Here is a 16,287-nt window from a genome sequence, read left to right on the forward strand (position 1 = left end):
AATATTACTCCTGTTTAAGTGACAGTCTCACATTGGAGTCAGTAGTGAGGATTGAAGCTCCTAAGTTACTGATCCAGAATGGTAAGGGACATCACATTTATTGTTGGCAGTCTGGTGGGGGTATTGGCCGGACATCACATTTAATTGGTGACAGTCTGGTGGGATATAGCCGGACATCACACATGTCTCTAAATTCAGATCTTAGAACGTACTCTGCAGTGATTATGATTATGTTATCATGTAGTGTGGTACTCTAGGTACTTGACAGGGTACTAATGAAATGGTGGTACATTTTGAAACATGTTTTAGAAAAAAAATTACTGATATTTTGTAACTGGAGTCTGTGACAATAAAGGTCTCTGTTTAACATTCCATTCAGACCTTTTGTCCTCTTTATTATAAATGTGGAGTAGGGTAAGAAATACGAAATTTTGTTAGCATATTGCCTGGCAGTTGGTACAGTGGGTTAAGGCAGTAAACTGAATTTCCTCTGGTACAGGGATTTGATTCCTTTGGGCCCTCATTTACCTACGGTGTGACCTTGAGCAAGACACTTAACCAGGCATTGCTCTCTGGTCACTCCAGAAAAAGGATTGTGTGTCTGTTTCGCCTAACCTGGTTAACAAATGGCTATTATTATTATGTTTATTTCTATAATTTGTTACAACAGCAAGAAAACTGCACAGACGTCAAGTGCAAAGGCTCAAAATACCAACAGTACACAATGCAAAAAATAAGACAGCACTCACTGTGAATGGAAAAAATATAAATTCAATCCATAAAAAACAAGAGTCAACAGAGTGGTTTCAGCCTGAAAGCCTTTATCAATGAATCTTACTATAATTTGTCACATAAAGAACAGAACATTTTCAAATTCTGATTACGCATGTGCTGCTTGTATAGTTCAGAGCCTGTTGTACTTTGGGAAATTTACTTTTTGCAGCTTCTTTTTCGAATGCCTTACTCTGAACTGTGCTGTAAATTGGTCTGTTACAGTTTGTTGCTGTTATCATAAAACATACAAAGCTCTACATTAAGATGTAATAAACTTATGTTCTGCATATCTGTACAAAGTAGTTGTAAAGAATCTTAATTCATATATTGAGAGAGATCTTTTCGTAGTAGGTAAGATGTCTCTTTTCTGTTGTTTTTGGTCATAAACTGTTCTAAATATTTGTTTTGTAAACTAAAAACCTCATATGTGTCTGTTTAACATGTGTTCCTTCTTTGCACTGCTGGGTAAATTCAGAAATGTTAATCATCTTTTCTTTTATGTCAGGTTTGACTGTTTATTCAGAATCATCAAAGAGATTTCCTATCAGGTGTATGATGAAAAATTATGTTTTCTTTAAAATATGTATAATTTGTAGTGATATACTGTATTTTACTTTTCTTTGTTTTTTTCTTTAAACTACAGATGTCCTGGGAAGATTCTTGTAGGTATAATATAATACAGTTATGCTTGAAATCCAAGTCCTATCAACTTGTCTTTATGAATTTTATTTTCCGCAAGCTAAAATTTAATGTATACAACCAGACTGCCTCTTAATTCCAAAGGGTTTTATATTGTAGTCAGAAAAAGGCAAAATAATAACTTTTGCTTTAGTTGTATTGGTTACTTTTTTCCAGAGGAAAAATTGATAAGTATGACATCGTGTTCTAGAATGAAATGCCAGGGTATGCAATAGTTTGTGAAAAGTATTTAATCTTTTATGTTAGACGTTTGCATAAGATATAGTTTTCTGAGTACAAATACATGTTTTTGCTATTTCATATGTGGATCTTGGCTATCTGAACTGAATGAGAGCAGTTACATTTTTAATTTATTCTAAATTAATGTGTTCTGTGCAGAATATAATTTTATTCAGAAAAAAAGTAGTTTTCAGTTGTGTATCTGAAGCATATACGTTTTTAGCTTTGAGTTTTAACATGTTTTCTTGGGTTTGGTTGTTTCAGACCACTGCCCAGATATTATGGTGATGGATATACTGATATCAGCTCAATTGCTTTCCCCTTTATGTGAAACCGCAAAAACAGATTGTGACACTATGATAAACTGCAGTGTAAATATCTTAAACTGAAATCTAATGTGCTGAAGAAATCAGGTGGGATGTGGTAAAGAATAACTTTCCTATATGCCTGGACTTTTTCACTACTGTATATGTTAATTATGTTAAATGAAAGAACATGATGTTTACTTTTTCGGTGGATGTTTCTGTGTAGTGATACTTTATTTATAACCTAGATATTATTTTTGAATGTATTTTTTTATGTTTTTCTTTTCATAGAGCTTCCATTCAACTTCTTACTGTGCAGCACCCTGAACATGCTAGGACTCCATAGAATGTAATTTTGATGCCTTTCAGTGACTAAAGGTGAGTATCTGTCTGGTATGATTGTTTTAAATGTGTAGCCTATTTATGTTACATTTTTCTTTGTTGCCTTGCTTGATATTCAGTTGTAATTTTAGTCCTTGGAGGGTGAATAACTTGGACAGTAACAAGGCAACCTTTGACACCTTTATAGGCTCACTTGTCCTCTTGCATGTCACTTTTCTTTTGCAAGTGTTTGTAGGCTCTGATGGTTCTAAAGCTATGATGTCTGACAGTTTCAGTTGTTATTTGAAGAGCCTGATCCATTCCCTATTAAGCTGCTGTTGCAAAAGTAAGTGTTGATTCAGGATACTTTGTGTTTTTCCACTCTTGCTTGTGTTTTCCCCCCTCCATGATACGAACACTGTGTTTATGTACTTGGTTTGATTCTGTGATTCCTAGCTGTCCATCAGAAGAGCTGTGTGAGAGGTATATGCTAGCAAATCATTTTTTACATGTTTCTTGCTGTCTAGAATAAAATTGGTCAATGTAGGTACCAGAGATATATACTGCTCTAGACAACCTTTATTAAAGTCCATCAAATTGGTACTTGCAGTCAACCAGTTTAACAGTTAATATATTACAAATACTGCAGCAGTGTTTTCTACACTTATTTTTGTTATTCAGAATTGTAGTAGAATTGCTTGCCATTTCACATTTCTGCTATAAACATAGTACAATATATATGTATATGTATCTAACAATTTTGTTAACTTCCAAACCCAATGGTTATGAGTTTTTCCAGTTTTTTGTTGGTAATGCTAAGGTAATTTTCAAATTCTTAAAAGATCTTGGCTTTTAGTGTAGGTTTCTGTGTTCTAGTCTAGTCTGTTTGCAGTTAAAAGCATTCTCTAGAGTCTGCTTGCTCCTTGATCTGTTTAAAACTTTCATTTAATGGCTACAGCCAGGAGCTGTAATAGTTTCCCACCCACCCTCCCTAGTGTTGCGGTGTTTTCCCTCCCACCCTCCCTAGTGTTGCCCCTTTTGGTATGTACTTCACAAGATATCTACAACTGGAAAGGCTGCAGAAATACCTCACAAAGAGGATTACTGTCCTCAAACAGATGCCCTACGCAGACCGTCTCAAAAAACTCCAGTTTTTCTCCGTCGCATATCGCCTACTCAGAGGTGATCTCTGCCTAACTTACAAAGCTATGTCAAACCCAGAGCTATTGGACATGCTCCACTTAAAAAAAATCCCAATCCCTGCAAGCTACATGCTCTAGGGACCTAATCCTTGCCACCACAATAAACAGAGCATGCTGGAGCTATAGATACCTGTCCCAGAGACTTCCCATACTTTGGAACAGACTACCTACCTATGTCAAACAGAGCTCCTCATTAGCACTCTTCAAGAAAAATCTTGATGATTGGATGGGTGATAGGAAATTCATCCCAGGGATCACTTCTGTGGCTCTGCTTGACAGAGGCACAGGAAAATAATTTTCTTGGGTTGCGAAAGCCAGGGTACCTTTTTGCTAGGCTTGTGTAGGCCCTAGGGCCAATAGCCTAGTACCTACCTGTGAACCTATACAAAGCCTTCCTAATTCAGTAGCCATTAAAAAGTTTGTGCCTTGTATGTTTTCTTCAGAGATCTTAATTAAAGCATTAAGGTATTTTATCTGTAAACCCATCAAGTTGTTTTAGAATGTACTTTGTGTGTAGCTTTTAAGGAATTGGTGTGATCCCATGTAATGATCCTTCAAATTCATTTTTGGAGTATATTTCAAAGCTTATTTGCTAAAACAAGGTGTGCAATTTGTTGTTTTTTTACAGCTATCTTTTTGTTGGTACTTCTGTTTTTATCCCCCCATGTATTCCTTTTTCCGTGGATAAACCTTGATTGCTGTTTTTGTCGTACACAAACCATGGTTTACCTTATGAAATCGTGATGGTTTATCATAAAGTCTTTTGTTGGTGTGTTTCCTATAAAATATGGGTTGCGTATGCTGATAATAGTTTTAAATTCAGCGATTTTAAGTGCGAATCCAAAAATTGTAAAAATGAATATGCAAAAATGGGGACATAAAAACACAAGTCCAAGATTGCTGTTGTCTTGGAGAAGTTCTTTTTGTTCAAGGTATGGCCATGTCTGATTTACTGTGGAGGTATGGGCATACCAATCAGCTGTCTAGATTTGTGCAGAATGTCCAGATTTCTGCCTCATATTTTTGACCTGTTCCTCATAAAATTTGTGGGTTTTTTTGGCAAATCACTGGGGATTGAAATAACTAAATAATGTCATACATTTGAGTTTCAGACTTCAGTTCCTTCAGAAAAATCCATGCTAAAACAAATGCTGTTATTGTACAAACTTAAGTCTGTAAGAGCAATATTTATAATCTGTCCCTATTTTGGAGCCTTTGTCCCCCAATTCATTTAGGCTTTGTCCAGATTTCTTGTGCTGAGAGGTTGAGAGGAATGGGTGTGGGTGGTGCAGCCCTTTACATTGGAAGATACAAGAAAGTTTGCTTCGTGCAAAAAAGCATCTTTAAAGGAGAACGGCAGTTGACATTTGCTGTTCTGCAGTTTCACATAATTTTCTATACTTCTGGGGCACAGAATTATAGTCTCAGAAATGCAATAAGGAGACATGTATGGTCTTTATTACCAAGTGTTAATTTATTCATCTTTTGTAATCTTCACTTAAGTACATATCTTTGGATCTGAAAAAAGAAAAACTTCATTTAAGCACTTCTTCATTTTGTTCTCCAGCTCCTGTTTGTGATGACAATACTGCCTTTTTGTGAAATATTTGAAAGTCAGTGGTTGCACAGTCTGTTATGTAAATACTGTCTGCAAATGAGCTGCAATGTTGTGGACAGTTCAAACAATGATGGTGGGGGTAAACTCATAGTAAAAAAACAATAGTGAGATTGGTGTCATTTCTACAAGTCTTTTGGGTTTTCTAATACCATGACGGGAATGGACCCCATTCCAAAGTCAAAATTATTAAAGTTTGTGAAATTAGTATTGTTTCAGTCTTTGATGTTACCCAGAAGTGCTGTTCACAGCAACCACAATGTGCCTCGAATTGACTCCTCTTGCAATTCATACGGAGTTGCCTGCATCTGTAGCATACCTAAATATGAATGTAATTTTTTTTTTTTATGAGACCCATTGCTCCTACTGCTGTTGGACTGTCTGGGCATCCTTCTTCCTCTCTTTCCTCATTTCTGCCTGCAGAACCTTGTATTTTATAACTTTTGTGTGTCTCTGTATGACCTTGTAGTCACCGGATATAGCAATTTCAATAATCAGTACTACTTTTGTCTTTTCATGCACTACTGTATTTGGTTTTCTCGCATCAGTTTTTTAACTGTTGGTAATAAGTGATTCCATGTGATATGAACTGCATTGTTCTCTATAATGCTTTGTGACTTATGTTTCCAATGCTTCTCAGCTACTTCAATATATTAGTGTTTGCACAATCTGTAATGCAACAGTCTTGCCACATTATTATGCCTTTCAGTATATAGGCCCTTTACCATTAGTGTATCACACCCAGCAACAAGATGTGCAACTCTTTCCAGTTATGTTTTACAGAGCCTGCATTTGTCTGTTTCTCTCACATGTTCAGTGGACTTTGTAAACTGATGTGTACGTAGCCCTCTGTCCTGAACTGCCTATATTAACCTTTCATCCTTTGGCTTTTAAGATAGCTTGCAGATTCACTATTAAGGATAATTATCATTTTTCCTGTTCTACAGGTTGGTGTCTGATTAGAGTGCACGTGTAAGTAGTTCTTACTTAGGGCCAAGTCTTTGTGTAAATATGTCAGTACATTTAGCCAGACATTGTACTGCTTCTGGGCCTGGGGTTTTCCAGGTGAGAGTGTTTCTTAATTTTGTTTGTTTCTATGGCATTTATCCCATTTCTTATTTTGTACATTTGAACTTCTTTCTGTTTCTTTTACTTTTTTGTCCATTCAGCATATTTATGTTCCACAGGGTCTTCATGTATATTAATCCAAAATGTCTTATTTCTTCTTTTTTATTGGTGTTTCTATGCCTTTTGCTTTGTTTAGTAGTTCTGTCTAAAACTTTTTTGGGTCACCAATGAATTGCTTAGTTTGCAGTTTTCCTTTATATTTATTGTTATATCTTCAAAGTATTTCTGCTTGTGCTAATGTCTTAAGTTTATTGTTTGCAGTAAGCTTCTGAGCCCCCCCCCCCCAAGCCTTTCTGTGTTGGAGGGAAGCCTTCTAGCTTATTAATGGGAGTGGTAAGCACTGGGTAGCCTGTCTACCACAAGAGGGGAGGTTTCTGACCCAGAAATTGTAGCTTATTGGCCGTTTGGGCAGTTTTTTCCATCACTTTCAACTTTCTGGTTTAAAAGCCCACATCTACGCTTGTTTCCCACCTTTCCTGTAACTAGGCTAGTCCAGATACAGATTTGCTGTATCCAGGATTGTTTGTAAGCTTCTGAGCCCCCCAAGCCTTTCTGTGTTGGAGGGAAGCCTTCCAGCTTGTCAGTGGGAGTTGTAAGCACTAGGTAGCCTATCTACCACAAGAGGAGTGGTTTCTGGCCCAGAAATTGTAGTTTGGGCAGTTTTTCCATCTTTTTCAACTTTCTGGATTAAAAGCTCGCATTTGAGCTTTTCCAGCTTTTCCTGTAACTAGTCTAGTCCAGATACAAATTTGCTGTATCCAGGACTGTTTGTAAGCTTCTGAGTGGTGCCAAAGTGTACTCTTCAGTTTTTCCCTTAGATCTGCTAGTTCTCTCCTCTCCTGCACTTTTACTAGCTTATTAGTTTAGCACTCTACCAGGCTTCTTGTAGCAAGTATTGTAGCACACAAAAGTGCTACCAGCACTAAACTTTCTACAAGGAGACAGCTCCAGTACTTATTAATGCCCCCACCCCTCCAGGCATGTCTAAAGGTCAGTTCCCTGTGCTTTCTCCTATTAACCTGGTGAACTTGGGCATGCTGAGTCAATGTAGCAACTGCCTCATATACACTGACAACCTTCTCCTCTTACCTCCCAACACTCAGACTTGCGAGAGATGCACTTGTATAGCCAAATTGGAAGCAACACACTCTCAAGCCAAGACCAGAATAGCTGGTCAGGAGGAGAAGGTCAGCACTTGCACCAAACCACACAGAACACATAACCCTCCAGAACACACACCAGCACTGTCTTCCCATAAAAACACAAACCACACACCCACCTTCGCTGAGGCTCTCAATAAAAATCTACCCAAACAGCAGAGACCTCCAAGGCCAAAATGCACTCGACCACCACACCACAACACTAATCACGAGATGTATAACTCTCCTAAACAGTGTGCCACTCAACCAAAGCCCTTAAGGCAAAAAGGCATGCCCAACACAGTAGTCATAGGTGACTTGATAGTGAGGCACACTGATGCCCCACTCACTAGGTTGAATAATGAGAAAGTAACAGTCAGCCGCCTGTCGGGTGCCAGGATCCGCCACATAATGCACGCAGTCATGTCCCTCAATAACAGGTACAAATATGACTCTGTCATTGTACATGTGGGTGTGAATGACCCAAGAAGTACCTCCCTGGACTACATGAAAAGATACATGGAGGAACTCTCGGATTGTGTAGCCCAGGCGGGTATGACCCTAGCCCTGAGCAGCATCCTGCCATCACCTAGAATGATACCACAGTACACGCCAAAAATGATTGAGTTCAACAATTGGCTAAGTTTCTGATGTCATTCTAAGGGGATCCAGTATCTGTCTGCCTGAGATGACATAATTGACAGACCTCGATGCTTTGCAGAGATGGCCTGCATCTGTCACCACTGGGCTTCCTGATACTGGCCAAGGCTGTTGCCACCCCTATAGTGTCTTTTTTAGGCGGTGTTCCAAAGACCAAATTACCACCATAACAGCTACAAACAAATGCAATCTGAGGGCCATGCTGGTCAACTTTAGAGGTCTAAATCTCAAAATGCACTCACTTGAAGCACTCCTTAAAAGGGTCTATATCAGAACATCAAAGTTTTAAAACTTGAATGTTCTAATATCGACCTATTTTGACCAAACACTAAAAATAGCGAAGCTGCAGAACACTAAATTCTTTCCTAGGGAAAGAATTTGGTTGGCCGGTTCTGTGGCGTCACTGTTTTCAGCGCTGTGGTGGAAAGTTACGGGTCGGGTTCAGGTAAGTGTGCGATTGTGTGGTTGTTAGGGTTAGGGCGCGGGTTAGGTGAGTTAGGGTGAGGGCATGGGTTATTTGAGTTAGGGTTAGGGGCAGATTAAGTGAGTTATGGTTAGGGTGCGGGTTAGGTGAGTGTGCGATAATGATGGACCTTAGGGTTAGGGTTTGGGTTAAGGTAAGTGGATAGATAGTAGTGTATGTACAGTTTAGTGTAGGGTTAGTTGTAGGATTATAAGTGTATGTGTGTGGATTGATGTTTTTTAGGTGTGCTTGTGTTGTGTGTATGCGTTTTGGAATAGCAGATCTTTTCCCCAAGGAAAAAATTTGCAGTTCTGAATGTTAGATATTATGTGGTTTAGATATTTTAGGTTCGATTAAATAGCCTTCGCTATTTTCATCTTTCGATAGCATGATATAAACGCCCTTAAAATGAAGAACATCGACATTTGTGCTGTAACAGAGACCTGGTTCAAGACAGCAGAAAGCACCCCTCTGCACGACCAGGTTATAACTCATTCCACACCTTTCAGCCCCAGAACTTGGACAGAAGCTCCAAAGGTGGTGGTGTTTCCATATTCATAAAGGATGTGCACACCTCTAGACTGGTAGCTCAGCATAACGCGTCTGAGATACTTCAGGTACAGCTAACTTTGGGTAAGAGAGTGATTCAAGTCGTAGCCTGTTATAGGTCCCCAACCATGTCCCAAGACTCTCACTCCACGTTCCTAAGCACCCTGGAGAATATTAGGGTCCAACCTAACACTCATACTGGGCGACTTCATCTACCCCTCCATTAACTGGAAAAACTACTCGTGTACCAATACACTTGACCAATGCTTTCTGGAATTCATTAATTCCAATGCCCTGGACCAGTTCATTCTTACCCCCACTAGAGGTAGCAACATTCTTGACCTGGTCATTACTAACATGGGTGACCGTTGCTCTACACCAGTAGTCAACTCCTCCCTGGTTAGATCCGACCACAAACTAATAACCTTGGAAATCCATATCCCTCCCACCCCACCCCCACAAAGGTAACCACCGTGAAAACTTCTCCAAAGCTAACTTTGGGCTTCTAAAAACAGAGGTGGCTAAATTCACGGCACCTATCCAAATGGAGAATAGTTAAATGACCACCGAATCATACACAAATGCACTGTATGAACATGTACACAAATGCATGGATCTCGCCATACCTAATAGAACCAAGACACTCTCCGCAAAAAAAAAAAAAAAAAAGGAAGCCAATCTTGTGGTCCCTTGCCATAAAAAAACTCTACAACAGAAGGAGGAAACTAATGCAGAATAAGGTGAAGTCCCAAGACTGGAAAAACTCACTTATCAGCCTCAACAAAAGGTTGAGATCCCTCATCAAATCCTCTAAAGCTAGCTATGAAAATAAAATTGCAGCAGATAGCAAAGACAACCACAAGACCTTCTATAGTTATGTAAAGAGTCTTCACAGCAATACCCAAATTTGCTCTGAGCTACTGCAGAATGGTATCTCCTATACCAAGCCAACAGATATTGCAAGTATTCTGGCAAACAGATTCAGTGCCAACTTTATACCCCCCCCCCAAAGGTCCAATCACAATACCAGTAGATTGCCAGGCACCCAGTATTACTGCTGCACAGGTTAAAACAGCACTGTCCAAAGCCAAGAGTACAGCTTCTGTGGGACCTGACAATATCCCCAGCTGTGTTCTACGTGAACTACAGAGTGAACTGGCACCTCACTTGTGTGCCCTGTTCAATCACAGCTTCACCTCAGGCTTTGTCCTTACCAAATGGCGCACTGCTACAGTCATCCCTCTCCACAATGGAGGAATGACTACAGACCCAGGAACTATCACCCCATTAGGCTGACGAGTCAGAGTATGCAAAGCTATGGAATGCATCATCATGGACCTAATAAACAAAGATGTAGGGAATCTCGAAACTCTGGATCCTACACAGTTCGGTTTTGTGAAGGATAGATTATGCCTGATCAACTTGATTGACTTCTTTGAGTCACTCACCAGAGCTGTGGATGAAGGCAAGGTGGTTCATACAGCCTACCTTGATCTGGCCAAGGCCTTTGATACCATTCCCTACAAAGGAATCATAGAAAAACTCACTAAGCTAAGCATCAACCCCTATATCACTAGGTGGATTGCATACTGGCTCACAGATAGAACCCACAGTGTGAAAGTAGCTTACTCCAAGTCAGACTGTCGACCAGTTACGAGTGGAGTCCCACAGGGTTCAGTCCTGGGTCTTCTCCTGTTTGGTATCTACTTCTCTGAAGTCCAGACCAACACAAAGGGACTCTGGCTGACAAAGTATGCAGATGATTGCAAGTTGGGAGTTATTATTAACTCCCCAAGTGATGTTGACATCCTACAGAAAGGCCTCAATGAGACCAACGACTGGTGTCAGAACCATGGCCTTAAGCACAATGCCAAAAATTGTGTCGTCATCCCCCTTGGGAAAAACCAAGTTCCCTTGAATTACCACATCGATGGTAGTCCACTGAACACAGAAGGTGTTCTAGGAGAACTAGGAAGACAGGTTGACATGAACCTCTCTTTTAACCACCACATTGCCACTGTGGTCAGAAAGTCCTATGTGGCACATCTCATTACTAAGGGTTTTGCATATAGGAAGAAAGAGGCCATTGTCTCCCTCTACTCTTCCCTCATTAGGCCAGTCATCGAGTACAATGCCCCATTTGGCATGTACCTCAGTAGACACCTGCTACAACTGGAGAGGCCGCAAAAGTACCTCACAAAGAGGATCCTAGGCCTTAAACACTTGCCCTATATGGACAGACTCCAAAAACTCCAACTGTTCTCTGTCTCATATCGCCTACTTAGAGGCAATCTCTGCTTGACTTACAAAGCCATGTCTGCCCCAGCTCTGTTAAAAATGCTACATCTAAAGAAATCCCAATCCCTCCACACTACACGCTCCACAACCCTCTACCTCATTACCACAATCAACAGAACATGCTGGAGGGACAGGTTCATAATCCAGAGACTGCCCATGTTGTGGAATAGACTTCCCATACATGTTAAGCAGAGCACCTCACTGGCCCTCTTCAAGGAAAACTCTTGATGAGTGCATGGGAAATAGAAAATTCACCCTAGGGATCACTCCAGTGGCTCTACTCGACAGAGGCACTAGGAACTAAGATTGGGTGGCACGATGCCAGGGTAATCCTATGGGCTAGGCTTGTAAAGGCTCCAGGGCCATTAGCCTAGTACACACCTATGAACCTGTGAACGTATGATAGATCCTGATCTGTTCTAATAATGCTCGTTGTTTATCACGTCTGTCTTTCTAAGTATTTTTGTTGATCTGTTCCCTCTTCAGTATTCTTCTAATAGTGACACTTTTAATTGCTTAATAGTTTTCTCTGTTTGATACCTCCATGATGGCATTTGATTTCTTACTGTCCTTTCCCTTATCTCCCTGTATTTTTGTGGTAAAACTTTATCTGTTATTAATTTAGCTGCAGAGTAATCTATCATATTTATTTCTGTTATATCTCATACATTTCTGTTAATAGTCCTAATTACTGTGTTCATTTGTTTCTTACTGACTTTCTATAATCGGTTTCTTTCATTGGTCTTAATATGTCTGTTCATCTCTATCAAGCAACTCTTCCTTTAGGTCATTTTCCTCGTAACTGTGGGCACATTCTTTATTTTCCTTTTCCTGCAGGCATTCTACAAAAAGTTCCAGAACATCTACCTGTGACATGCTCTTTTCAGCTGCATCCTGCATCATCCATCGCTGTCTCATATGAGAACTCACTGGCCCATCACTCCACAACACGGACTTTATCAGAGTTGACATGTTTCTTGCTCCTTCTCTTGTTGTACATCTCCATCTGTAATTTCATACTGGTTTCCTGCTGAAGACTCCAGAGTATCTTTATGTGGCAAGTGATCATATGCTTCCCATTCCACCTGTTTGTCCATAGTTTGGAGACATCATGCTGTGATGTTATGGAATTGGATTTTCAGCAATTAATTCTTCACTTCACATGTAATCCATAACTTCAGTTTCTGCTTCTTTAACTTCTCCATTACTAATCCTTTTTTTCCCTTTCCCCCTTTATTTTTTCTTATTGTTGTATTGTGAAGGTTTCCATATCTGGATGTCTTTGCATGTATTTCTCTTCAAATGTCTTTGGTGCTGCTTTTTTGTATTGATTAGTTTGGCTTTTTCCTTTGCATAAATATTGCACCATATCAGATCTGTCTTTCTTTCCCATGTCCATATTTCATTTTTATACCTTTAAAACAATCTCTAGATTTGTTCTTTATATTTTTGCACTTCCTCAGTCGCTTCTTCTTCCAAATCGACAAGGTTGTATTAATGAACACAAATTTGCATTTGAAGCTTTTGACAGTTTTCCTGGGATTCTTGCTTAATAGTAATACATACTTTTTGTTATTAATAATCCATACTATCAATTTTATGGCTTTTTTTTGGCCTGTCAGTTTTTGTTTTTTCTGGACTACTACTTCCTTCTACAACAAGGGGGTCATCCTCTCCCACTAAGCCTAGCCTAATCCTATCATAGGAATGTTTCTTTGTCTTGAGGATTCTACAGTCATTTTCTTCCAGTCCTGGCATGAGTGCGCATACTGGGATTGGGCACGTTTTTATACTGGGACTATGCACCCAGCTTTAGTTTTTTTATTTTTTAACCTACTTCTGTCAGTGATGCGTGCCATGTAAAATACAGTCTATATGTCAGTGTCATCTTGGTTAGATTTTGTAAATACAGGGTCTACCTCGAGAAGGTACTTAACAAGAATTTAGGATGAATTCAGTTCCAGCAGTACTACTCTCCTTTGCTTGCTGATTTTTCTCTCTCCAATCAAACCCCTTAGAGTCTCCCATAAAGTCCTTCAGATATAATCTCAAGGGAGTATAATGAAAAGGTACAAAGGATTCTGCTTGTGAATGAGACACAACTCTTCACTCATCCCCAATCTTGGCTCCTGCGGTGCCCGTGCCACTAAATGAAACCATATCATCTGACTCAGAGCCACTACAAATCTGTGCTACTAATATTCATAATATACAAAAAAATTACATAATATTTATATATATATATATATATATATATATATATATATATATATATATATCTATATATATATCTATATATATATATATATATATACACACACACACACACACACACACACACACACACACACACACAAAAAAAACACCTCTCAATCTGGAAACATCAAAAATTTGGACAAGGCCCATGAAAAATAGGTACAAATCTGTCCACTGATTAACATACAATTTACATAAACAATTATGTAATTATGGGAACCAGCTTTGAAATGCAAACTGAAGAACAGACAACCAAAATATGGCAAAAAAGTCCCCTTGCAGTCATTCCAGTGTCCCATTACCTGGTTATTTCGCCCCATTTACCATAAACACTACTGTGCATACTGCTTTACTTCTACAATGTTTATTTGGATTTTATATTTACATTTTATATCAAAATGCACAAACACTAATAGACATCTGCTAAACAAAGCAGTACTGTTTCACAATGAAAATATACTTGGCATTAAAACTTATCTGCCCTTGAAATTCACATTCATTGAAACAGCATTGAAACCCACACCACATCCAAAGAAATTGCAATTGGCCAGTGGTGGATAAAGATTACCTTTGGGCTGTTTTCAAATCATGGGCCCATTGCACACAAATCAAGAAACATACATGTGTTCTTTGATGCACCTTCCTGACTTTAGTAAATTATATTCCTTGTATAATACAGCACACTTGTTAGACTTAAAGCGCATTTTAAATTTATTGTTTGAACAGTTTTCCAGCAGGCAGTGAAACAAAATGCATGAACCAATAATGACAAAACTGCCCAGTTCAGAACATTTCCATCATAAAAGTCTACTTACACACACACACACACACACATATATATATATATATATATATATATATATATATATATATATATATCAAATGACAGTAGTGCAAGCCATGGGCATCTTGCACAGTTTCATTTTTTTGTTTGACTTGCTCTGATTTGTGTTATCAGACCAACTCAGTAGCTGTAAATAACAACAAAATAAACTAGGAAAACTGCATGTTTTAAGACTTCTAATTTTTAGTCCAAGACCAAGTACTGACAGACCCTCTCCTACATTCATCCTGAAGCATTAAAACTATCATTGTAATCCAGGTGCTGTTAACTGACCACTCTTGCTCCTCCACTGTCTGCAGTAGAAAAATGTGTTTTATCTTGAATGCTGGAAAATGTACAGTACTTGTTTAAAAAATATTTCCTTATTAATGCAGCACAGAACATAATTCTGATTTTCTGTTGCTGAATTTGGGTTAATCATATTTTGTGCTCTTTCTACTGAAGCACAAATGCCCTTGTGCATGACATTTTGTCACTTCTGTTGTATCTGTCGCTACAACCTTGACTTCTTATACCTACCCCCTTTAAAAGTACAACAACACAGTACAATATTAGCAATGCATCTACATACTGTGGGAGTAGAACCCACAGCCTTCTCCATCAAAAGCAAGTATTTAACCTGTTATGCTTTTAACAGTGCAAGCAGACTCAGCATAATCAACACTAAACTTCTCTTTCCCTGAAGCTGTCGGCTCCTTGTAAAATCCACTCAACTGCATCTCTCAACTGTGCAGTACAAGAAATCTGGAAAAAGCCAAAATGCATTGTGGAGGGGACAAAAGCCCCAAAACCAGGGACACATTTTAAACATTGCTTGTATAATTTTGGAAAGTTGATAGAATAAAATGTTATGTTACCACCATGCATTTCACTGCCAAGTCTTGAACCCAGTACTCTGTGCACTACTGTTAGAGCAACATACCACTATGCCAAATCAGCAGTTTCTTGAAAGATAGCCATTGAAGTTTCAGTCTTCCTATCATTTAGTGAATTCAGATGTTCTTTGTGTTTCACTGTTGCAGTCATCACACTTGGGTTATCTGCCTGCAGGTAGCCCTCAGTCGGCCCAAATACCAGAGACTTAGTATTTGTGCGTTGGATGCTGTCACTCCAGGACTGATGTCAGGTCATCAGGGGTATTAAAACAGGCAGCCAACACCATTACATCAGTCTTTCCTGCCGAGGAGCCCGAAGAAGAATCAGTTCGCAAGTGCCGGTCGGCTGCAACCTGAGTTTTCGTTTACGAATTGAATCATCCAGAAGTCTTCTAAAGCTAAGTAGCCTGTTGGGGATCCTTTTTTCTTGCTCTAACCGATGTCAGAAAAAGTTAATTGTCTTGCCTGTGGAAAGGAACGACACTGAGATTTTCATTTTTACTATGTCACCTGTTTAGGCCCAGACCACGACGTACCTCACTGTTGGTTTTGTGCCTCGTTTAACAGCCGAACCATTCATCGTCGGGCTCTCATTGTCGCTAAATTCTTTCGCTGTCGATCTCCATATTCCAAAATGGCTTCAGTAAGCCACCCGACTACCGATATTCCGAAAAAACATAAGGATAAAAACAGAGACAGACCGCACAGGTCCAAAGCTGCCAACGATGCTTCTGTTAAGCTAGTCACCAGTTTACCGGTACTCAGCAAGGTGCTTTCGCAGCCCCTGATACCCGCTTCAGTGGATTCGCAGGCCTCTAGCGAGACCTGTTCGGACTCTGATATGCCACGAGACGACTCTTTGACTATGTAACCTGAGGATGTCTCTACTTTGGATGGGTCCGGAGCCACTGAGCAGGCACCGGCTTCTGAGACGGTTCTT

General features: G+C 39.4%; 1 protein-coding gene across 2 annotated transcripts in view; it reads left to right on the top strand.

Annotated features, from left to right (window-relative positions):
* The window catches only part of AGPAT3 (1-acylglycerol-3-phosphate O-acyltransferase 3), a 1,609,180-nt gene that overhangs the window by 685,112 nt on the left and 907,781 nt on the right, over window positions 1–16,287 (top strand). For both annotated transcript variants that reach the window (XM_044072498.1, XM_044072499.1), the window contains exon 3: window positions 2,289–2,375. The gene's annotated coding sequence lies outside the window, so the exon portion shown is untranslated. The remainder of the gene's footprint in view (window positions 1–2,288; window positions 2,376–16,287) is intronic.

The sequence above is a fragment of the Protopterus annectens genome, chromosome 5.part0 (genome assembly GCF_019279795.1).
Source record: "Protopterus annectens isolate FY-2018-M chromosome 5.part0, PAN1.0, whole genome shotgun sequence".
Taxonomy (NCBI): domain Eukaryota; kingdom Metazoa; phylum Chordata; order Ceratodontiformes; family Protopteridae; genus Protopterus; species Protopterus annectens.